At 49.3% G+C, this 24669-nt stretch overlaps 1 non-coding gene across 1 annotated transcript; it reads left to right on the top strand.

The window, feature by feature from the left end:
• The first annotated feature begins 24241 nt into the window (after window positions 1-24241).
• On the top strand, window positions 24242-24404 carry LOC119459772 (U1 spliceosomal RNA). Its single transcript, XR_005193800.1, has one exon. It is a non-coding gene; the product is annotated as a U1 spliceosomal RNA (small nuclear RNA).
• Window positions 24405-24669: the final 265 nt, after the last annotated feature.

A 24669-nucleotide genomic window follows, 5' to 3' on the forward strand; every position in this document is an offset into this window, starting at 1 on the left:
TAAATTGATATTTAATTGCTCCGTAAGTATAGTATACCACTAGAAATGCGAACTGTAATCCTACTTCCCTTAATTTATTTCAGTGAAGTCTGCAGAACTTTGGAATAAAATATGTAGCTTTGACACATGACACATGTATCGGTAGCCTATCACAATTCGCTACCGAAGGGGAGAAAACGAAACAAGATGTTATCACTGCCACGTCCGGTGCTGAAGTGCCACCGAAGTGGGTGATGAGTGTGCGATTCAGTCTATCACTATAACACTAAATAGACGGTTAGTTGGAGCATGTTATGTAGATCAGCGCACAATGGTCTGTTCGCACATAGCCTCCGTGATTGCCAGCGAATCTCGAAGGCCATGTTTCCCATGTACTTCGTTTGGCACGGCTAAGCCGGTCTTCGGAAACTTTGGAAAACTATGCATGACAGGGGAAAGGCAGTTGCATGAGACGTGCCACTTCACAATCTTTGGGAAGGAGGTTAAGAAGGAATGGCAGTGAATAAACTGTCTGTACACAGGCATAACAAGTTGCCAACATGCTAAATTAGACGTGTTGTGAAATGTTCGTGTGAACGCATTTATCAGAAGAAACGTGAAACATTGTCCTCGCTTATCGCCATTATAACTCCTTAATTAACTTTTAAACACGAAGTCCCATGGCTTTCTTTTGTTAATTAATATTCAGGTTGATTCGAATGTCGCTGAGAGATATTACAGAGACACTCAAGCATTCATGGCGTTATCCCTAGATGTTTTAGGTTTTATATTAGTGCAAAAGTAAATTTGAATCCCTGCTCCCCTGATGGCGCCATTGCTGGTCATTGAGAGGACACTGATAAACAACGGTTTAATCAGTTTTCACTTGTCTCTGAAAATGTTAAACACATTAATTATCGAAGTATGGCTGCCGTGACGCAGAGCTCAACCAGCATGTTGACAACGTCGATGCACGAAGGCGGGTCGTCCATGTACTAAGTCCTTTTATGCCGAAGTTTGTGAACCCTCTGCTGAGTCCTGTCAATGAGTCACCAAACCCTCTGTCGAGGACCGCCTGGATGTATAGATGGCAGGGCCCAAATGCTTAGTAAACTAGACAAGGGCCCTTAATTCTATTACGTAGACAACATAAGGACTAATGTTGACGCTAGTTGGTTGTACACGGTGAAGTGAAACGCGCTACTATATCACAAGAGCAAAATACTGAAAACACACCCAGAACAAGGATAACCACAAGGTGTCGTGTGTGTTCCTTCCGCTGTTCCTTCTTGTCGCTCAGTACAGCACGTTTCATTTCTACGTGTAGACAATGCCTGGACCGTGTTCGGAGAGTCAGCTGCAGCTAAAGGGTATAACGCATTTTTAGACCAGCCAGGTAGGTATACGACGGATCAGATGGCTTCCACGCAGATGCGTTTTGTTCGCGACCAGCGCTGGCGGCGGCTACGTGAGCGCGCGTCTTTGGATGCGTGCTGGATTGCTGCATGGAGCGGAGAGAGAGAGAGAGAGAGAGAGAGAGAGAGAGAGAGCGAAGTGCCGAGCTGCGGCCTTCCGCGACGAGGACGCGGAAGGAGCCCGGCTATCCGGCTTCCCTGGACGGCGCGGCGGCGGCAGGACCGGACCCGATTGAGGCCACTGCGCCGCCAGAATCCAGGGCCCTCTCCCAGAATCCTCCTCGGCGCCCCCAACCAACTTTGCTTTGCCTGTGCCGGACGTCGACCAACGCCCACCGTCGTGCTGCAGCAGCGAAGACTGCGCCGCGGCTTCCTGTTGAGGCCATTGCTGAACCACTAATAGCTGCGTATATAGTTAAGAGTGCAGAAGCACAATAACCACGCCGCTCGCCTTGGAAAACTGGCTGCAACGGAAAGCGAGTTTAATTGTAGCTGCGGCCGGTGTTGTCGGTGGAGAAAAAGAAAGGGAAACGCGTTTTGTTTTGCGCGAAATATTGACCGCTTGTTGCGTCAGCTTCTCAAACACCGGGGTTTGGTTGAGTGGGTCTATTCTCAGCGTACTATAGTGTCGGGACACGCTACAGTGGTAGGAATTGTAGTCGGGAGTTCGGCCGAATACCGTTCAGGTAAAGTCATTGTTCGCGCGTGTCACTTCCAGCAAGATTGAATGCGAGCTGATAAATTTGAGGGATCTGCTCCCTCGGGCAAGTCTTGCCGGCGTGGTCTACAATCTATTCTCTGTGCCGATCGCGAATCGGTGTATATTGGTGATAAATTTAAAAATGTATTGTAACGCAACCCCCATTCCGGAGCTTTTGCTCTCGTAGTTCACGACCAGACGGCGGGTCACTAGATAGGCCTCTGTCGTAGCGACAGAGACGAATATGACAACGAGGCTGAGTCTCGAATCTTCAATTGTACAAACCACCAGAAACATAATGAACAGATCCTATGGCACTCTCAATCACGTGTAGTGCCGAAGTAATGCGCTCAAGGCTCTAAGAACTTTCTGCCTAACCAGCTTTCTTTGGGGAACAACGGATGCGCACGGTTCTCGAAACGTCATTTTCCAGCGACGCTTTCTGCATACCCTCGCGGTTTGGCGTGGCTGTCTGCTGGGTCACTCATTGTCTCGGTGAATATAGTTGTGAATATACAGGGTGTTTATTTTTTGCTAGCAGATTTTTTAAAGAATATAGCCGACTGAATAAGGCATTTGCTTCGGTAACGCTTCTTGACCATTCCCATAAGACGACAAGGAGCACTCGTCCACACAAGTACGACCAAGTAGAAGTTCCTGCAGCAGTTCGCTGTGACGTCATGGAAGGTCCGGTTTAGCACAATTTTCCGTCAGCAAAAATGGACTGCATGCACTGCATTCTAATAGAGCCGAAGTTTATCGTAGCAAGTTTCAAGAACTTTTGCTGAGCAACTGCCCAAATACAAGAAAATACCTTGAAGTACATGACGTCACACTTACCTACTGGCGCTATTGTTAGGGCGCAAAATTTGAAGAACGGTATTTTAGTTCTCGTTTTCTTTTCCGATAATCAGCCTACCCTATCAAAAAACTTGGAGTACGCTTAAGCTTCGCCCTTAAGAGTGGAACGCGATAGCATTATTGGACGCCGTTGACGCCGTTGGCGCCGACAACGACACCGTATTTTCTGCGACATGGGGCCCGATCAAAATGAATTAGCAGGCGAAGTCCCAATTTGACCTGCCTCAGGGAGCCTACATGCATGTAGGCTCCTTAACCTGCCTAGGATGCGAGCGCCATCTGGATATCATTTTCGCAAGTACCCGAACGCGCGGCTATAGGTCTTGTGGAAATGCTAGAAAAGGTTTTGTGTTTAAGTTTCCTCGTAGCAGAATTAGGTTTTCTCGTACATTAAAATTACAATCCGACGCGGATTGGTAAACAATCCGACGGCGAATCCGACGCCGAATGGTACAGTCGTACTTTACCATTTTTCTGACGGATTTCACTGTGAGAAAACCAAAACCTTGTACCACGTGGAGGGCCTGCGCAGTCGGGGTTGTTGGGGATGAATTTCCCCGCGACTCACGCACGCCGGTTGTCGACGCCGGATTTTCTGCGACACGGGCCCTTAACGCTGTCGCGTTAAAACGTCCGTATGCTCCATATCCAATAATCCCACGTGAATATATTGGGATCCCGCCTGAAAATTTATCGTGTATCATATGATATATGAACGTCTTGGAGGCCCCATATAACAACCCGTAGGTTCCCATATATCATGCGGGGGTCCCATATAAAAACAACGAACATGCCACCATATAATGAACCTACGTTTATATATATAAACATTGTAAGGAAGATGACGAACGTCGACGCAGAGTCAGCAGCATCGGCAGCATCAAGCGCGCAGCAGAAGCTCGAGCTAGAGGACTGGGCTCGGTACATCCTACGACCCGCTGTCGCTACGAACCCCAATAAATCCCCTTTATAAGTGGTGGAGGTGCTGGGTAACGTTCCACTCTACCATCCTGGAACTTCGTTCGCGGACGCTACCCTCTGCCATGCCGGACGCCGACCAGCAGACTCTTCCATCGCCACCCGTCCCTTGCGCTGGCACCGTTCGCCAGCGGGAACCTCCCATCTTCAGCGGAACCGACGACAACGACGTTGAAGAGTGGCTGTCATCTTATGAACGGGTGAGCGTCCACAACAAATGGAATGACTCGGACAAGCTGGCTTACGTATCCTTCTATCTTGCGGGCGTCGCCAGTCTCTGGTTCAGGAATCATGAGAGGGATATCCGAACGTGGTCTTCGTTCAAGACGTCGATTACCGAAGTATTTGACCGACCCGCCGTCAGGATACTCCGAGCCGAGCAGCGTTTGCGTACACGCGCACAGGACACGGGTGAGACGTTCACCAGCTATATAGAAGACGTCCTCGATTTGTGCAGGCGCGTGAACGCTGCCATGACGGAAGCGGAAAGGATTAAGCACGTCATGAAGGGGATCGATGATGACGCGTTCCAGATGCTTCTGGCCAAGGACCCGCGCACTGTTGGTGACGTTATCAGCTTGTGCCAGAGCTATGATGAATTGCGAAAGCAGCGAGCTCTGACAAGGCGACATCCCACACCTAATGCGGCGTCACTCTGCAGCCTGACCACCGGCCCCGAACAAGCCTCCCTGATAGCCCAAATCAAAGATTTCGTCCGCGAAGAAGTCGCACGCCAGCTGTCTCTGGTGTCCATCACTCCGGAGTCTGCCAGCACTTTGCCGTCTCCTCTCCGTAATGTGATCCATGAAGAGGTCACGAAAGCGCTGCCAGCGGTTCACCAGCCGGATGCCGTGGCTACACCGTTAACTTATGCTGCGGTTGCTGCAATGGCCCCTCGCAGTGCGCCCGTACCACGTTTCCAGCAGCCTGTGCACCGCCCTCCTCCTCCCGCTCCCTGGGCCAGCACTGCCGTCGCTAACCCGTGGCGTACGCCGGACAATCGGCCTATATGCTTTGCATGCAGGTATCCCGGTCACGTCGCAAGGTTCTGCCGCCGCCGATCGCAGGCGTTCGATGACGATCGACGAGCGTCCTATGTGCCGCCCGATCCAAGTGCGCCTTACGGACCCTTCGATCCATCACCACCTCGCTCCCAGACTGATCGCCGTCCTCGCTTCGAACGCTTCCGGTCACCCTCCCCACGTCGCCGATCGCTTTCCCCTATGCGTCAGCGACCCGTCTCTAACGAAGAGGGAAACTAGACGACGCAGTTCCTGAGGCAAGAACTGCGCAAGTGTCGACATGCCGAAGTCCTCCTCCTTTACCTGCCAATGTCATTGATGTGTTTGTCGAAGATGTCGCTACAGTCGCCCTCGTCGATACCGGTGCCGCTATTTCAGTTATGGATGCCAGGTTTTGCCGCTTGCTTGGTAAAGTGACGACGTCTCTGTCTGGATTGTCGCTTCGAACGGCAAGTGCTCAACCCATTCGCCCTACCGCTGCTTGTACAGCCCGTGTAACCATACAGGACGTTTTATACACGATTGAGTTCATAGTTCTTTCATCGTGCTCCCACGCCGTTATTCTAGGATGGGATTTTCTCTCACGCCACAATGCCATCATAAATTGCACTCGGGCTGAGATTGAACTTTCCCACCTTGGTGACCTGGCCTCGGTCGATGCTCAACCTGCCGCTAAACTTCTCGTGCAAGAAGACACCTGTATTCCCCCGTGCTCTTCAGCATTCGTACCGGTCTCGTGTAGTGCTATATCCGACGGGACGGTCTTATTCATGCCCTCTCATCACTTTGTTACCCGAAAAGCGCTTCCTTTGCCCTTTGCAGCTCTTGACCTCGCCGCCGGTGTCAGCACGATGCCCATTTACAATCATCTTTCGTCGCCGCTATCACTGCTCCGCCGCGAATGCCTTGGTTACGTCGAGTCGGTTGATTCAACCCGAATTGTCTCCGTCCTCGACGAAATGCCTTCTACTGCCGTTCATGAACTGAGTGCCCTCTCCGTAGCCGACTCAGCATGGACAGATGTGTTCAGCCCATTCATCGCCGACGATCTGACACATTCGCAGCGATCTCAACTTCTCGCACTCCTTCAGCACTTCCACCGTTCTTTCGACGTTGCGCAAACATCTCTTGGCCGTGCATCGACAGTCGAGCATCACATCGACACTGGCTCTCACTCACCGCTGCGACAAAGACCATATCGCGTGTCTGCTACGGAACGTCGCGTCATTGCAGAACAGGTCGATGACATGCTTCGTCGGGGCGTCATTCAACCTTCACAGAGCCCATGGGCCTCTCCCGTGGTACTCGTCACGAAGAAAGACGGTTCCATCCGCTTCTGTGTTGATTTTCGACGGTTGAACAAGATCACACTGAAGGACGTCTACCCATTACCACGCATCGATGATGCTATGGACTGTTTGCAGGGAGCCGAGTTCTTTTCTTCGCTGGATTTGCGGTCAGGCTACTGGCAGGTTCCGATGGCAGAGGCCGATCGCCCGAAAACTGCCTTTGTTACACCAGACGGCTTGTATGAATTCACCGTCATGCCTTTCGGACTTTGCAACGCACCTGCTACGTTCGAAAGAATGATGGATAATGTTCTGCGTGGCCTCAAATGGAAAATCTGTCTTTGCTATCTTGACGACATTGTGGTGTTCGCCCCTGATTTCGCAACGCACCTGCTCCGCCTCCAGCACGTACTCACTTGCTTGACCAACGCCGGGTTGCAACTTAACCTGAAGAAATGTCGATTTGCTGTTCGTCAGCTCACGATTTTAGGCCATGTCGTGTCAAAGGAGGGCGTTCGCCCGGATCCCGAGAAGCTACGTGCTGTTACTGCGTTCCCAAAACCTACCACTATCAAAGAGCTACGCAGTTTCATCGGCCTCTGCTCTTACTTTCGGCGATTCGTTCGAAACTTTGCGTCAATTATATCACCTCTCACGCAGCTCCTTGGTGGCTCTAGAGATCTCTCATCATGGTCTCCAGAGTGTGACGACGCCTTCACAACCTTGCGCCGTCTTCTCACGACGCCACCCATTCTTCGCCATTTTGACCCTCAAGCGCCAACCGAACTTCATACTGACGCAAGTGGTGTAGGCCTTGGTGCTGTGTTGGCACAACGTCAACCTGGCCACACAGAATACGTCGTCGCATACGCGAGTCGCACGTTAACCAAGGCGGAGGCCAATTACAGCGTAACAGAAAAGGAGTGTTTGGCCATTGTGTGGGCACTTGGCAAGTTTCGCCCATATTTATACGGCCGATCTTTTGACGTAGTGACCGACCACCACGCACTATGTTGGCTGTCGACGCTAAAAGACCCATCGGGCCGCCTTGCCCGCTGGGCATTGCGAATTCAAGAATATGACATCCGCGTGGTTTACCGTTCCGGGCGAAAGCACTCCGACGCTGACGCGCTATCCCGATCACCGCTTCCCCCGAAGGCCAGTGCACGACTCCTCCTGCAAGTGCACATTGTCATCTCTGGACTTTGACACTATCGCCTCTGCACAGCGTGATGATCCCTGGACTGCATCTCTGTTCGACCTTCTCTCGGATACGTCGAAAGTTCCAGCGTCACGAACGCTTCGGCGCCAAGTTCCTCATTTTGCGATTCGAGACCAGCTACTGTATCGCCGCAACTATGCCCCAGAGGGTCGCACATGGTTACTCGTCATTCCGCGAACCTTGCGATCCGAGATTTGCTCCTCGTTCCACGTCGACCCTCAGTGTGGCCACGCGGGAGTCTTCAAGACCTACGAAAGACTTCGACACCGCTATTACTGGCGGGGAATGTACAATTTCGTTCGCAACTTCGTCCGCTCTTGTCATGAGTGCCAACGTCGCAAAGCGCCACCGCACAACTCCGCCGGTGAACTCCAGCCTTTACAATGCCCATCCCGACCCTTTGATCGCGTGGGCATAGATCTCTACGGGCCACTTCCGTTGACTCCTACCGGCAACAGGTGGATCATCGTTGCGGTAGACCACTTAACACGTTATGCGGAGACTGCTGCTCTACCAAATGCTACAGCGCAGGAGGTCGCCAATTTCATACTACGCCGTTTTCTCCTTCGTCATGGAGGTCCACGTGAACTTTTGAGCGACAGAGGCCGCACCTTCTTATCTGAAGTCGTCGAACAACTGCTTGCTGCATGCGCTATTGTTCATCGTAAATGCACTGCCTATCACCCACAGACTAACGGTACCACGGAACGCTTCAACCGAACTCTTGGTGACATGCTCGCCATGTACGTCTCACCTGATCACTCTAATTGGGACCTAGTTCTTCCGTTTGTCACCTACGCCTACAACACCGCGACTCAGGCCACTACCGGATTCTCACCCTTTTACCTTCTTTACGGCCGTCATCCTTCGCACACAATCGACACCATTCTGCCCTACCGGCCGGACCCATACGAATGCCTGCCGATCTCGGAAGCAGCCAGACACGCCGAAGAATGTCGCCAGCTGGCCCGCCAATTCACCTCAGACGACCAGAACCGTCAAAAAGCCGTTCACGACGCCCGGAACTCGACTCCCAATTTTCTCCCGGGCGCCCTCGTCTGGTTGTTAGTGCCACACCACACGCCTGGGCTCGCTTCAAAACTCCTTCCGAAGTACGACGGGCCATACCGCGTTCTCGAGAGAACATCACCCGTTAATTACCTGGTTGAGCCGCTCACGCCGCCGTCCGACATGCGACGTCGGAATCGGGAAGTCGTTCACGTTCAGCGCCTCAAGCCGTATCACCTTTCTATCGTCCTTCCGGACAACTAAGTCGCCAGGATGGCTCCTTTATTTCCGCGGGGCCCTTGTAAGGAAGATGACGAACGTCGACGCAGAGTCAGCAGCATCGGCAGCATCAAGCGCGCAGCAGAAGCTCGAGCGAGAGGACTGGGCTCGGTACATCCTACGACCCGCTGTCGCTACGAACCCCAATAAACCCCCTTTATAATATATATATAGTACCCGCGTACGTTAATGTGGCATTCTTGTATACGTACGTGGCTTATAGGTATTTTAGTAGGGTATTACCGCGAAGTTAACGAAAATAGAGCTTTGGACACTATATTATCAGTCTATACTGATTGAGTGTTTGTCTTTAGTGTCCTTTTAATTAGCACGCACACGTAAACATTCCCGCATTATGAAGGGAGATGTGGCTCAGTGTTCCGAAGGCCGCGGTTCATTAGGAATGTCTGTGCCCGCAGCATGGTGTCGGTGCTCGGCACATCTGGTTAAGATCCGGAAATGTGCCGTAAGCTCCCCGATGACCTTCTGGAAATGGTCGGTGGGCTCAACGAGCTGATTCTGACCACGCTTGATTTCCAATATGAACTCCGAGATCATGAGCGTGCGGGGGTGATGAATCTCGGACGCCATGTTCCCGACAGCGCACGAAGACTAGTTTGCAAGACGTTTTGCAAGCCTGGCGCGGCTGCACACTTGTGGGTGTCACTGTGGGCGTGCCGCGTCTGCGCTAAAGTAATCGACAGTGCTCTCGAAACGTGTCTTATTTTTATCGAAAAACAAAAAAGTGTTTGACGGACCTCGCCAGTTAAAGGTTCCTGATTTTCGTGTTCTCACTCACCTAATGACCCTGCTCCCGGTATTCGTGTTCGTGGTGCCGTAATGCCTATGTTGCTAATGCGCCTCACGTCCATATTCTTCATGCTCCAAGTTTCTACGTTCATGAGCGTCTAATCTCCATGTAAATGAAAAAAGTATTAAAACTTGCAGATTTAGCAGTATTGCAACGTGAGAAGCCGGAAATCGATTAAATATCTATAAAAAGAAAGCGAGATTTGAGGACACAACAAGATAAGAATAAAGGATGTGCTTTCATCAAGATCAGTGCCTTGGGGCCTCAGATGGTTGTTTCACTGGGCTCGCATTCAATCTTGTAATGCAGAGTACAAAGCCACCTAAATTGCTTTCGCCGGAGCGCCGCCCTAAATTTACGAACAAGATGCAGACGAAGTAAACCAGAAAGACAGGGAGGCTAACCAAACAGAAAACAGGTTACGGTACCCTAAACTGGGATCTGGATAGAATAGATAGAAAGATAACCAGAAAGAGAGAGAGAGAGAGAGAGAGAGGACCACAACACGATCTCGTGTAGCACAGTGAGCACCAATTAAGCCAGATGCACTTTTCGTAGGTTTGTTGTAAGAGTTGTAGCCACGCAAGCTTTGTCGCCATCAGCTGCGATGGTTTGTATGAGGTCGGCATTCGAAAATGGTTTATTCCGACAATGATTTGTGATCAACTCCAGCTAGCGCAGTCGCGACCGATTGTCTCTGTACAGTGTCGAAAGCTCGATCATCCACTCGCAACCTCTTCAAAGGTCTCGAGGATAGCGGACAGGAGCTTGTGGGCGTAGGAAAACATGCATCGCCCGAAAACTGTCTTTATTCTTCGTCTTCATCGCCTTTTCAGCCTCCGTGTACCATTACATGTTTTTTTTTTCGTTCCCCCATGGGAAGCGCGAGAAACACAATTTATTCGAATTGAATGGTCGATTTGGTATGCTACTCGCACGCACCTTTACAACGAAATTAAGACGAGCTTCACAGCACAAGCAGCAACGACCATACCTATTTACCGACCATACCATACCATACCTATATAATCAATACCTATATAGAAAGTATTGAAGGACCCGGGTGGAACGAACGTTAGCCAAATGCCCCCTCTCCTCTCTGTCAGATTTATACTCCTCCACTTGTAAAATAACATCTGACAGTTCGTAGCACAGCACATGATACGTTGGACTACGTTGGCCCAGCATTGGCCCACTTACAGTACACAACTTGCGTGTTTGGTCGGCTATATATGGTATCATATTGAAAAGCTATCGAAATAACATGCAGAGGGCCACTCAAAGTGCATGGTAAGGTCTCACCGGGAGCAGCTATCCAAGCCTTCCATTTGAGTTGCCATTTAAAGGGATAGCTACGATGATAACGACCCAACGAAGGCTCACGTATGGACAGTGACACAATGACAAAGGGAGTAGCGCTGCTTCCTGGCATAGTAAGTTTCTCGCACGTTATCTACACATATCCACCCCAACTCAAGCGCAAATTTACGCTCACTCTATTGCCAACGCACCAATAACACGTGAGCGGGCGCATATTTCAATTAATGCGCTGAAGCTTGGGTGACGGCGACCACACCGACAGCACACGATTGTTCGAAGCTGAGGATTTCGCGACGGCCAAACACATTGATCCTGGTTCAATTCATAAGAGGAAATACTGGACAGCTTGGAATACATGTTTAGTTCCGCTTTTAGTCCAAGCACAATATACGCTGCTCGCGCTGTTTCGACAAAGCGTAATCAGCTCTGAAAGCGCTTACATGTCCTCTGAAGCTGTGGCCAAAGCTTCGTGTCGTCCACCCAATGACCGTCTACGATAACCGCCGAAACAGAGGTTTGTTGAGCCGCACCAGCGTCATGCACATTCATTGTGAACACGGAGGCGACGAAGGCAGCTGAGGCAAGCAGTGGACGCGACACCACGTGATCCAACGTGGCAGCGCCCACGGGATCGTCGTGAAAAGCGTCTGTAACCACGCACTCGGGTACACACCCTGGGTGCAGTGCAGATAAACGCACTTTAGGGCGACTTTTGCTGTCACGAAAAAAACAAAAACAAAAAACACTATAATGAAGATGAAAAGATGATTCATGCGAGGGATGCTACACAATCAAAGCAAATTACCCGGAACTCCAATGAAGTAAAACGAGCGTAAAGTATTGTTGTCACGCTGTAGTGGCGGTGAAGAACTGATCACTGCCAGAACCATGAGATCAAAATCAAAATGATTATTGAAAAAATGTGTGCCCAGAAAGGCAAGCAACATTTCATCACACTGGTAGCGGTGAGCGCACTCGTCAGTCGTTGAATCTAATCTCACGGGTCAAGCCCGTCAGTCGTTTATTCACGTAATCCCGGCCGCGTCGGCCGTGTTTCAATGGAGGCGAAATGCGAAAAGCGCCTGTGTATGGTGCGTTGGGTGCACGTTAAAGAACCCAAGGTGGACAAAATTGATCCGAAGTCTCTCCACTACGACGTGCCTCCTAATCATATCGTTGATTTGGCATGTAAAATATACGAATCTAATTGTTTTAAATTTATTTATACATGTATCACCATGCATTTCAGAGTAAGTTCGGTTCCCGCGTACATTCAAGAATGTACAGCAGTATTCAGGTCGCGCACGCAATCTGATTAGACAAGACTTTTTCGCTTTAGAATCGGCAACAGCATTCAAGAAATGTCGGATACAGCAGGCGCGTCCTGTGACGAGCGACGTTTGGGTATTAGCGATACTCGCATCAAAAACAGGTCACCGACAAAAAAGTACAACCAATGCGCGCGTGAAAGCTATGTTAGTGTACCTGACGACTGGCAGCGAAACCTACATGTACCCACAAACTGCAGAATTAAGGTACACGTATTCAATAATGAGGTAATCACCTCGATTCGAAGGCGGCCGAACGCACAGTTTCGGCCGTTACGTCTGGTTTAGTTATCGCAGAGGGCTGGACACACCAAGTGGCGTGACCCAGCGTTCCCGAAGTACGCTTCTTAAAAAAAAAATGTATCCCCTCTTCACTAGGTGTTCTATAGCACTGTTGTCAAGGGGCGCCGCGGAACCGCTAACACGCTTTCATAAGCGAAACACTGTCATGATCTGGAGGACCCCGCGAGACGGCGAAAGCGAAACTAAATCCAGCCGGCGAGCGGAGAATGAGGTCCCGTATTCTCCAACCTTCTCCTCGCTCCCGACGAACACCGGGGGAGAACATGTGACGAGGAGGAAACACGGCGAAGCTATGCGCGGCCGGTTCTCGCCTGTTCCGTGCACTGTTGCGATTGCGGCGGATTCTGTCGGTTCATTCAGCCTAGTAAGGTTACCGAGCGGTAACGTTTAGAGGGTTTTAGAACACCGCTGCCTCTGTATACCGCTAACGCTGCCAATTTGGCGGCCTGTCAGCTTGGCACGTGCTTGCTGAGACAAGCTTTGCGTGCACACAGAGCGGCCTTGTTTGCAAGCGAAGAGCTGGCAGACGGCGAAGACGATAGCGGTACGCTAAAACTCTCTAATAAATAGAATTTAGAGAGCTGTCTGAAGCGAATGTGCGGATTGATGTTTATTAAGCAGCATTCACTTTTGCTAGCGTTTATAGGATCACCTGCGCTGACGCTTAAGAGGTTATACAGACGCTGGAAACGGATCTAACCAAACCGAATAGGAACCAAAGTATATAAATATACAACTTTACAAGTGTAACGAAAGAGAAAAGCACCGCTTAAGAAAGATAGAGAAATGTGATCACGGGCGTATATAAAGTGACATGCGGAAGCTTTGGAGTCATAGGAAGCAAACGTGCTCTTTAAAACAGATCTCAAGACTACTTCAAAGTAGCTTCTCAAGACCTGTTCGAAATAAATCACTTTCGAAAGAAAAATACTACAAAATTTATTTGCTTTATCATAACATTTTTATCCCTAATCGCGCCTTTCATTTCTTGAGGTACCGCGATACTTAATTTTTGACAAGCAAATTTTGTTCCTTGCCTCCCACAAGTAATCGTCAAAATTCATATTATGGGAGGCATTATCGGTCGGTTCCTTATTAGTTGTTCCCCAATGCGCTCGCACATCTTACGTGGCTACAATTCAGCACACTGAAACATTGAATCGACCTGACAGCATCCTCCATCCCATGGCTTTTATCGTCAGCGACCTTGTTTCCGTATCGCTGACTCTTAACAATCGAGGTCTGAAGGGGCTGTTAAAGTATCTGTACTCTGTGAAATTCTGCGCCTTTTATTGTGTATTTTTGACTAACAATGAAATTCACTTGTTTAGGGGAACAGTCCCCTTAATTACAAGCAGCAGAATTAACTTGCCTGTCGGTAGCCTACCTGTAGGCGCACATGAATCAGCGGGCACGCGCTATTTTGTGCCAATGTCAATGAAGGGATTGTTGTTCTGTGACGGAAACCATGGATAGGAAGGCGTAAGATTGTAGCTGTTGTGTTTTACGTCGTTTCTCCCTAAGGCTTGTAAAGCCCGAGGTGAAAAATATGTACAGCTCACATGAGTGGCTGCGCGTGTAGCAACCACCGATGAACTATGGCCTCGCTGTTCTCTTCCTTTCACGCGCACTGCACCGAATTGATTGACGACAGCGTGCGCGCGGCGGGGGAAGAAATCGAGCCTCGCGGCTGCGGCTGGAAAAGAAGCGGGACGGACGGCTTTCGCGCGAACTTTTCTGAGAGGAGGAAGCCCCCGATGGAAAAAGAAAGAGGCGAGGAGGGAAAATGGCGGCGGTTCACTAAGCAGGCAGAGAAGGAAGGGAGTTACGAAAGACCGACGAGGAAAAGAGAAGAGCGAATGAAGAGAGAAAAAGGAGTCGAAGAGGGAGACGATGGGAATATCGCCGCCGCCGCCGCCGCCGCCGCCGCCGAACGAAAATGGAAACGAGCCCGGTGGGTGGCGAAGGGCAAGAAGAATATCTCACGATGGCAGGAGAGGAGGAAGAGGAGAAGGCAGGAAAGTTAATAGAGAGAAGCGTAGGAATAAGGGACGGGTGAGTTGAAAGAAGAGCAAAAACGGGACAGGCGTAGCTAGAGGGAGCGTTAAAAAAAAGAGAGAAAATAATGAACGTAAGGAAGACCAGGCATGATGTGAAAGGAAGAAAAGAAAGTGAAGCAGCACATGGAACGAAGGGGGAGCGTACGTTATATGGTGTGGGTGGCTGGGGATGTGCGAGGAGAGGATGTGGCGGTAAGGAAAGGAGGAAGGCAGGGTTGTTCGTGCGTGCATGTGCGTGACGGAGGATGCACCCACACACACACACACACACATACAGCAGTCTGTACGACGGTCTGTCTACTTCTGCTTTTAAAGCTTGGCCGCTCAACGACGGGGCGACGAGCACGGGCTACGCCGTCGGCAGGATCGATCGCTGCCGCCTCGCTAACGCGCGGCGCCCCCTCTCCCGGAGAGTGGGCGCAAAACTGGTGGGAAGAGCTCAGATAGAACGCGGCGAACTCCCGAAGAACGGCCGACTCCTCGTAGCGAGCTCGTGGAGAAAGGGAAAGAGCGAGTACCCCCCCAAGCTGGGCCTTCCAGTGCGCATGCGCAATATTTCGCGGCATGTTTCCACGGCAACGATGGTGGGGGTTGCGCGCGCACGACGACCGCGCGCCCACGGCCGCCTGGATCGGCGCGCGCGGCGGGGTTGCTCCGGCCGTCCCATTCGGACGGAGAGGGTGTAATTGCGGAAAGGGGCGTGGCCGCTGCTTTCGCCGCACCGCGGCGCGCGCCTCCCACCCCTCCACTCCCTTGCTACGGCTGCGCGCGAGACGATTTGCGCTATAATTCGCGCTATAATGAAAATATCGCTTTATAAGAAACCGCGAGAAGTTGTGCCGAACAAAAAAGGCACACAAAAGCACCGATGTCACTTGACGCTATTTTTTTTTTCTTCTTTGCACTCCAGCCTCTGTCAGGATGATGCTGTCCGAAACGCGTACACTCGTAAGCCAAAGTTTGGCGGGAAAATTATTTCCGCGCCCTCAAGGGCAGCATGGCAATGGAAAGCCTGCACGCGAGAGAAGGCATTCGAGCTCTATCTGCTTGAAGGAATGCCAGCTGACTGACGAGGCAACCACGATTTTTTTTTTTTTTTTTTTGCGCGAATCCGCAGCCCGCAAACTTTTGTTTATGAATTGAATTTTCCCCAGCTTGACCAATTGACTGTCAAAATACGCCTTGGAAAGCAAGGCGTATGACTCGGTGCTTTTAAATGGAGAGCTGAAGTCGCGGCAGTCTTGCATCTGTACATGCGAATGCGCTGTTTATTGCGTTAAATAAGCGTGTTAAATAAGCGAACTCATCGCGCGTCTTCCTGCACGAAGTATCAAGCTGGTTACCTGAGTCGACAGCCACGGACAGACATTTTTCAGCAACTTTCTGAGCCATCAGTAAATAATTGAATGCCATGTTTGTATTCATTGCGAAATTACCAGCATAACACATTAACAATACCTACAATTTATTTACGATAGCAAACACACAGCGCTTGTCCACTCGCAGTACTCCTTCAAACGCGGAGAACTTTTCGGCTCAGTGGCTTACTCATTAGTTTTTTGCGGTAAGCCAGCGTCCGTAACGACTCCGCCAATATTTGAGAGTAGGGGCTTTATAAATTTGCTTGCAATTCATGAAGAAATCGCTGATGCATGCTTTTCGTTTGCCTGGCAAGCAAAAAGAGGGCAGCTCTCTAAGTGAGGACAAATTAAAGCTCCACTGCTCCAGTTTCCTCCACTGGAAATGCGTGAAAACTAAGACCAAGCTTTTTCTTGGTGCTCGACTTGCAGCACGGCACGCAGCAGTACGGCATGTTTTTGAAAAATACAGTAAATTACACGCAGAATTTCAGGCGAGATTATAAAAACAAATCACTTGCTTCAATTCAATGCGGTACAACAATGTGAAATGCATATGAAAGCATATATGCTAGTTAAACAGGGCCTTCAGCAGCAACATTTCCAAGTAACATATAGTAGTTCGAGGCTTGAACGAAAAGCCGCTTCAGAACCACTGATGTATCGTGGGAACTTCACAATGTAAATGCGACGCGCATGCAAGGGCCCCGAATAGTTAATTCGGCCGGTACATCAGGCTGGAGAAAACGTACTGCAAAATTATTATTACCAGAATGATTTCTGTATATGAAGACTTCTGTGAACACAGCGCTCGACCCGAGAACGTAGCCATACAGTGACCACGATGATGAAATACGTTTCTTTTTGAAGGGAAAAGCGAGCGCAAGAAAAGAATGACGAGCGTGGTCAGGGGAAGCGCTTCGGCACAGCGGCAACTCACTCGCCAGAATACGTCTCAAGGCGCACGCAATGCGCCACACGAAGTCGCGTGAACACCCTGCCTAAGCATTAGCTGCATGATTATGCTACAAAGAAACACCCTCACTGTGTAAAGCCGGCCTAAGAATCTATCACCACGTGCCCTGATTCTCGTGCAGTTTCTTGCAACTGTCAGTCCACTTTGGGCCAACAATCAACCTATCTTCACCCTTGGTTGAGTAGGCGCGACGCCGGTAGAGGACGCTTATGGAGAGAGAAAGAGAGAGAGCTCTTCCCTCTCGCTTCTCCTCCTGCCTGCGCTCTTCTTTCGGATCTAGTTTTCCTCGTTCTTCAACCCCTGTCCCTTGCCCTCATCATCTCTCTAGTTCTCCCTCGCTCATTGTCTCCTCTTATTGGTTTGTTGCTTCATCTCTCTCCCTCGCGAAGCCACCGACATCCTCCTCTCTACTGGGAGCGCTCCCTTCGCTTCTAATGGCGGGGCTGGCTCGTTTCATCGGCCGGCAACGAGCGGGATCCTACACCTACCGCGCGCCGTATACTGTTCAGGCTTCTCTCCTCCCCTTGAATGAGTGGAAGGAAAGGAGCTCCCAATAAACACAAGAAATAAAAGGAGCAAAAGACAGAAGATCCCCTTTCTCTACTATACAGACGAGAGATAAGTAACAAAACGTGGCTCATAGTCTTCGAATCTGGAAGCGCAACAGAGTAGTGCGTCCGCCAAGAGCATGAGCTTTCCGCGGACACCAACTTCTATGCACCACTTGTGTGTGCCGTGCAAGAAGATACCTTTGTGTCCCGTCAACAAACAGTCATCAGCAGCAGCGTCGTCGGAGACAGATGACGAGGCTGTCGTCACGCGGTTAAATTGAAGCGAAAGCCGTTGGTGATGACGAACGGGGTACCAAATTCTGCTCAAACACTCAGCTGCAGGTAGCACAGCGTACGTTGTACTGCACAATGTCTGCACAACTCACCACTCCTTAGTTCTTGGAATAATTCGCTTGCATGATGTTCTTCCTGCGATATTGTAGGGCGAGTGTGTGCTGCTGGATAAGTTAATACTTTGCAAGCAGGATTCATAAGAACGTATGGGCTTTTAAGTGATCATTTTTGGCTGATTTGGCAATTTAAAGCTGTGGAAAAGCCGGTTACATGCTGTACACACTGCTAAGGTTTTCAATTCGTAATAAATAAATAAATCGAGCAGCATCACCCGCCTTCTCCAACAGCGCCGCATGTTCAGCACCGTCGCCAGCGGCGTCTGAAACTTTACAATAACGCTCGTACTAGCACCTTTTTGCAGCAAAACTACTGCTCCAGCAGTTACTATGAACGAATTTCTTCATGTCATTATACCGGAACCGCATGTTCCGGTACGACCCAACGGGGTCCAAATGGAGTTAATCAGGAGTTAATCAGCGATATGAAGTGTCCAGCCATTCACGAGAAGTGAAGCGATACAGCTTTATCTTATATCGTTAGGAAATCCGCAGGTCTGAGATCAACTGTAGGACTAAATAATTATATATTTGTTCTGCTCTTATTTTATCGCAAATGGCTTCCAAATTCTGACCTACTGAGTGCGCCACATGCTAGGGTTGAATAGCTTCGCTCACCGATTGCACAAACCGTCATGCAATTCAGTGCGCCAGGGTTCTAAAACGAGGATTCACCACTGGCCCCAAATTATTTCTTTTCTTTCTCGTTTTTGCGTCGTTTCTGAGCTTTCCATTCACATCACTGCCTACTTAAGCAAGTTCAACCATCGCGCCCCGTTCAGGCAAAGACCGTCAGCTTTCCAGCCAAGCTGCCCCGAGCTGTCGAGGAAAGGAAGAGAGAATGCGTGGGTTACGCAAGCTCGCTTCTTTCGCAACTTATTTTGCGCGCTCCTCCGTTCGCCGCTTCTGACGTCGCGCAGCCGCAGGCGAACAACGCGGGCTCGGCACCGAGGGCGCTGCCTCCGGCGACTAAATACGCTGGAGGCACTCGCAGACTTGGTGCTAGCGTGGCGGGGCGACTCGACACGACCTGCTCGAACCTACATGCGTGCAATGAAGATAAGGAATACGCCTGCCACTAACGAGTTACGGAAGTCACGTAAAATGACAATCGAAATCTTCGGGGATATCTGCTGAGAACCCCGCTGCTATCCTTTGAAACCGCAGCGCAAGGTCTTCGAAATTTGAAGAAATACGCGTCGTATACGACGCGAATTTCTCCAAATTCTGCTTCCTGTCTGATAAGATAGAGAGGAGAATTGTTCGTTTTTTGTATCTTCTGCAAAGCACACTTCCAAGTGTTATGTCTCTGTGACGTTCCTTTTTATGCCCCATCCTAAAATAGGATGGGCCACTTGCTACTAACCTCCTACAATCCCGCAGAGATCCACTCAAGGTGTCGCCAATGCTCATGAGTGCGCCCGAGCGTATTGGCGTAGTATTAATAGGACATATATAGTACAGCAGATGTGGCCTTGCAAATCTGCCGCCGACTTTCCTTACTGTATTCTGCTGCGCAAACAGCAAGCTTTCCACATAACCAACCAGAATGCCGGACTGTTTCCACTGAAAGGAGTGAAAGTTGCGCAATTATTGCACATCTACCAAGTCGTAACACTCTCAATGTGTATTTAAGCCTAGATTACGGGGGAAATGTACGCACGCTATTGCAAAAATATTTCCAAGAAGTGAGAACCCACTGCTTTCACCACAGGCGTACGTACGTTTCAGGGGTAACAAACACAAAGGGCCTGCCACTTACTCCTTTTTTTTTTTAAATTGTATTTCCCTTTCATCACCGGTCACCTTGATCATCATCATCATCAGCTTACTTCTATATCCACCGCAGGCCTAATTCCTCTCCCAGATATCTCCGATTCCGGTCACTTTCCAACACTTTATAAATTGGGGGCGTCAAAAGAGTGTCAGGAACGTATTTACGCCCTTTCCTCCTCGATTCGCTCCCTTTCCGGTTTCGTCGTTCGGCCACCGTGCGTCAGGTGCCCGACGTTGGTTTTCCACTTCGCAGAAGTCGATGAGCGGGAAACTGGCCTGTTGCTCGCGCGCGCAGCGCGCGCACGGCGTCACTCTAGCGGAAACGTCCTTTGCCAACTCTCTCTCTCCCTCACACCCGTCCGCCGGCCTGCACACAGCCGAAGCTACGTTCGCGCTGACTGCGTCCGAGGACGCCGCAAGAACGCCGCCGGTTTTTTTTTTTTCTCCTTTTTTTTAGGTGTTTTTTCTTCGCCTTTCTCTCTTTCTCGAGTCGCTTGGTTTTTCGCTCGCGCTGAGCCGTGCTCCCTCAAGGGCTGCAGAAGATAGCGCCAACCTTTCCCTTTCCCTCAAGAACCACTTACCGCGTTTCCGCTTATTCGGCGGCGCTTCAAGGGAGACTAAAGAGGAGTATTAAGAGAAAGCTTGATACCTCGGGAGCTCCGATCTAAATGCATGGAAACGGCGAAATCGCTTCGCTCGTCATTTGTAAACTACGCCGATTTCGATGAGCATGACTAACTCGGAGCGCCAACTACTGGGACATCAAGCTAAGGCACGAGTAGAGACAGGAAGCGCTGTGTCCTGTTCGTTCTCGTGCCTTACTTAGCTTGTGGCCCAGTCGTTCGTTCTCCGAATTAACCGTGCTTCTATACCAACTTGCCCATTTTTTTGCTTTAGATCGATTTGGATTAGTTTTTCTGCATCTAAGAGAGCAAAAAAAAAAGCGAGAACCTAGTGACTATAGACAGTGCATTCTTTTTTTCTACGCTATCATTTTATTTCACGAATTATGATGAAATTCGCAACATGAAAAAAAAAATACTGTCAACTGTCGAGATTACACCTCTGTAGCTAAACACACACACAAAAAAAATCATATGACAATGCTGTACACTGCAGCTATTCAGACATCTCAAGAGGACGAAATTTATGCATCAAATACCGCCTGCAAATATACCACCAATTTCTGAGCAGGACTTCCGCGATACATTCGCGAGCACTATAACAATTTCACGCGGATGGTAAACGCCGGTGCCACATTTGTCCGGTTTAGAGGCTCTAACTTAACCGGGGTAGTTTGCAGATCGGCGATAATCGATGAGATGAGAGCTTAATAATTTTTGACAGCGCTTGCCAAACATATATATATGCGTCCGTAACTCAGAATTCTGCTTCCTATACGGTAGGCGGAATGCAGCTTTTTCTCCCTAAAAGGGCCCCTCACCAGGTCTGGCCATTTCGAACTGACAAGCGCAGTGCATACAATGCGCGCTAACGATCGTGCCTGCTACACCGCTACGCACGGCGAAACGAGCTGAAATTTCAATCCGACGCCCTGCGCCCTTCTAGTCGCGGGCGCCGCGCTCCCAGCCGGAGAGTCGACGTCGATCGCGCGAGTGCGCCTACGTAGTTCGCCGTGCTGTGACGTCACTCACAGTGGTACGTGACTTTGAGAATTATTCAAGGCAACAGCAGTTATTTGTTTGATGTGTTGCTTCAATAGACGAATTAAAGCTTAGAGAAATGACAAAACCTACAAACCGAATGTCTGCGTGTCGTTGTTTGACTTGGTACCGTAGCAAGAGAGATGTACTTCCGTTTCGTCTGCTTGTTCCCACGTCGTGCAGCCGCGCGCGCAGAAAACGAAACTATGTCATTTTCTACCGTGTTCCAGCGCTCTGTGATCCGTTTGCGTCTGCCTCGAGACAAACGCAAGAGCTCTAGGCCAACTTCGATGCTACTTATTCAAACACATGCAAAATGGTGAAATCCATTTCTAGGATAACCCCTGGACCAATTTATTGAAGTTTGTTGCACTTGAGAGAAAAAGACAAATTATAGTGACTCTAGCAAGCAGAATTTTGATCTACGCCATGATTCTTCTGCTATAAATATTGCGGAAAATTGGTAAGAGGGAGAGAGAGAAAAAAATTATTTACAGAAAGGCAGAGAGGTCGGCCTTAGCTGTAACTTGCTCTGGCCTGCTACTCTACACTGGTGAAAAGGGACAGGAAGAAAAAGGGCTAATGAATGATGATGATGATGATGATGATGATGAGGAGGAGGAGGAGGAGGAGGAGGTGGTGGTGTGTAACTTGAAAAAAAAACTCAAAGCGCGAAATTTCCAAGTCCATACATCTGCATAAAAAACAGATATCGCAGTTGTGTAAATTGTATCCGTAAGAGCATCTAAAGTACACAAACTTCGTACAATAATTAAAACCTTATGTTGATTTGTTACAATCTTCGGAAGAGTTTGAAGCAGTCATATTCACAAAGTTATTACATATATAACACGGTTCTCAATTATATCAATTTAGTGCAATTAGATGTGTCATAAATACAGTTTTCAATTTTTATATCGTTTTCATTGGTGACCAAGATTCGTAAACTTGATAGTTTCGTAGTCCTAAATTTTGCAATTTTCTACTATTATTATATAAGAAAATCGATGGTTCGAAAGAACATAGCGCCATGGGCCTCAACGCATTGGATGCACGTGAGAAATGCTTAAGTAGGGAGCCTTATCTTATTCCGCCTCCTGGGGAACACGCCCTTGGTCTAATGGTTACAGCTTCGGGATGCTGTGTATTGGTAGCCTGTTTGGACCCTGCCGTCATAGAATTTTATGTATGAAAATAGTATAGTATATAGTAGTTTTAGCATATGTTATGATTATATGAGTAATACTACCGTATACATATTTATATATATTCGGAACATCACGGCAACCAGTGTTCCCAGTAGCACAGATCGGCCCACATTTTTAGGCGGCACTATCTCCGGGATTGGCCCACGATAAGAGTCGAGAAACGTATACTCGATACGGAAACGTGGTGGAAACTCGCTAAGGAAGACTTGGTCTTTTAAAAATCCGGCAGATCCCACACCCTTTGGGAATCGATGTTATGCGAAGCAGTGTGCTCTTTCATGACCTACATGACACGCATGTCCTGACATTCCTGTCATGAGTCCTCCAGAGTCCCTTTAGCTACACCTAAGAGACCTTAAGGCGAAAGCCTTAGTCACGCTCATGATGATGACTTCGACCGTCAACATTTAGCCTTTTTCTTTACATAGTACCACATAACCCCTTACATTGGTTTCTGAGTGTTAATTTTTTTTTCGCTGAGTCATTGTCATTTTTTGCTGAGTCATGCCCATGATTATGACTTCTACCAGCATCCTTCAGTGTTTCCTTCACATAGTACCCACGTCCGAACCCATTGGGTTCGGACATGACACGCATGTCATGACATATCATTTATGTTCGTCATATACTCTTGTCATCATAGTATGCCAATTTTGGTACATACCAAGTTAACGAAACGACCATGAGAGCACAAAGACGTAGGCGGCTAGATAGATACTGTCAAAGTAGCTATGCTTCGCATTTTAAAGATGTCGCAGTTTCACCCGAAAGGCGAAGCATCAATTGCGATAGCAAATTAGTAGAGAGCTATACGGTGTAAGGATAGTAGTTTTATTAGCTGTATAAACTTGGACATGCAACTGCCCGCGTTCGCACCGAACGAGCTCTGCGTTGGTAACTGTTGCCGGTGCCTTTGGGGGAGGCTCGGAGGTTTGCGACGAGATCAGAACGGGACACTCGTCGAGTAACATCGGAAGTCTTTATACCACCTTCTCGCCTCGCAACTTTTTTATATAAATACGCATTTGGTGCCGCAGCTAAGCGTCGCCTCCTCTCCCTCCCTCCCGTCCCCTCACGGCCTTTTGCGCGACGGAAGAAGTCGCGTTTGTTCTCCGCCATGCGTTCTCTCCCCGTGAAAGCGCGCGTCCCTCGCTCGTTTTCGCTTGCACATACAGCATACGGCGCGCGGCGACGATTTCATCGTCATTGAGATCTATACGGAACTTCGTGGCGACGGCGACGACGATGCCAAAGACGACGCCGACGGCAAAAATCCGCTTGTAGTGTTCATCGCAATAATAAATTATTTAAACCACTCTGGGGGCGACAGTTGCACGGGGGCGGTGGCAGCGCCGAGCGCGATCACGCGCGTCTATGGCCGGTGACTTGTAGCTCAATACTTCTTTTTCGTTTACTTTTGATTCAATCGTGGTTCAGCAAGCCCAATTGGCAGTGGTGACCAACGCTACGGTGCAACTGAACGTTCGCCCTGGTGTCGTTTACGTGTGTGCACAAAGTTATTACTCAACGTGGTCCTTGGAAAGCAATTGTACCGCGTTCTGTATTTACAGAATTACGTGCGATATGCTTTTGAGTTCAAACATTTTATTTGCAAGCTTTAGCTGATTTGCTGCTTTTTCAAATATGCTCTAAGCAAACTTCTCGGCTTGTTAAACATGCTGTGCTTCCTGGAATGGCCCGTGATGCCGTCACGTTCTTTAGCATACTTACCTGGTGTCGGGCCCTCCGGCGATCACTGAGGCCGGGGTCCCGTGCCGAGGCCTGCCATTGCACTGCGGTTGGCTGAAGCACGCCACTATCCCAAACTGGGATAGGTGGGGCATGCAATTTTTGGTAGTGGGGCTCGGCGTACGCGCCAGCCCCTACCATTACCAAATCCAAAGTCAGATCTTTCAAATTTCTAATCCAGCTTTACCACAGTGTGCCTATATGCGCATCTTTCAGCGCACTGTAAAGCCTGCCCTTGTCATCCTATATTCCTTGATGGGAAGATCCTGGGCATAAGTAAAGATAAAATCACAAGTGAGCTATTGGAAGCGTTTTACATGATAGAAAAAAGTAGTGCTTGTGTAGCTCAGATGTGTTTAGTGACGCGTGTCTGTGTCTCTTCTTTGTAATTGCGCCTTCCAG

Source organism: Dermacentor silvarum, chromosome 7 (genome assembly GCF_013339745.2).
Source record: "Dermacentor silvarum isolate Dsil-2018 chromosome 7, BIME_Dsil_1.4, whole genome shotgun sequence".
Classification (NCBI taxonomy): domain Eukaryota; kingdom Metazoa; phylum Arthropoda; class Arachnida; order Ixodida; family Ixodidae; genus Dermacentor; species Dermacentor silvarum.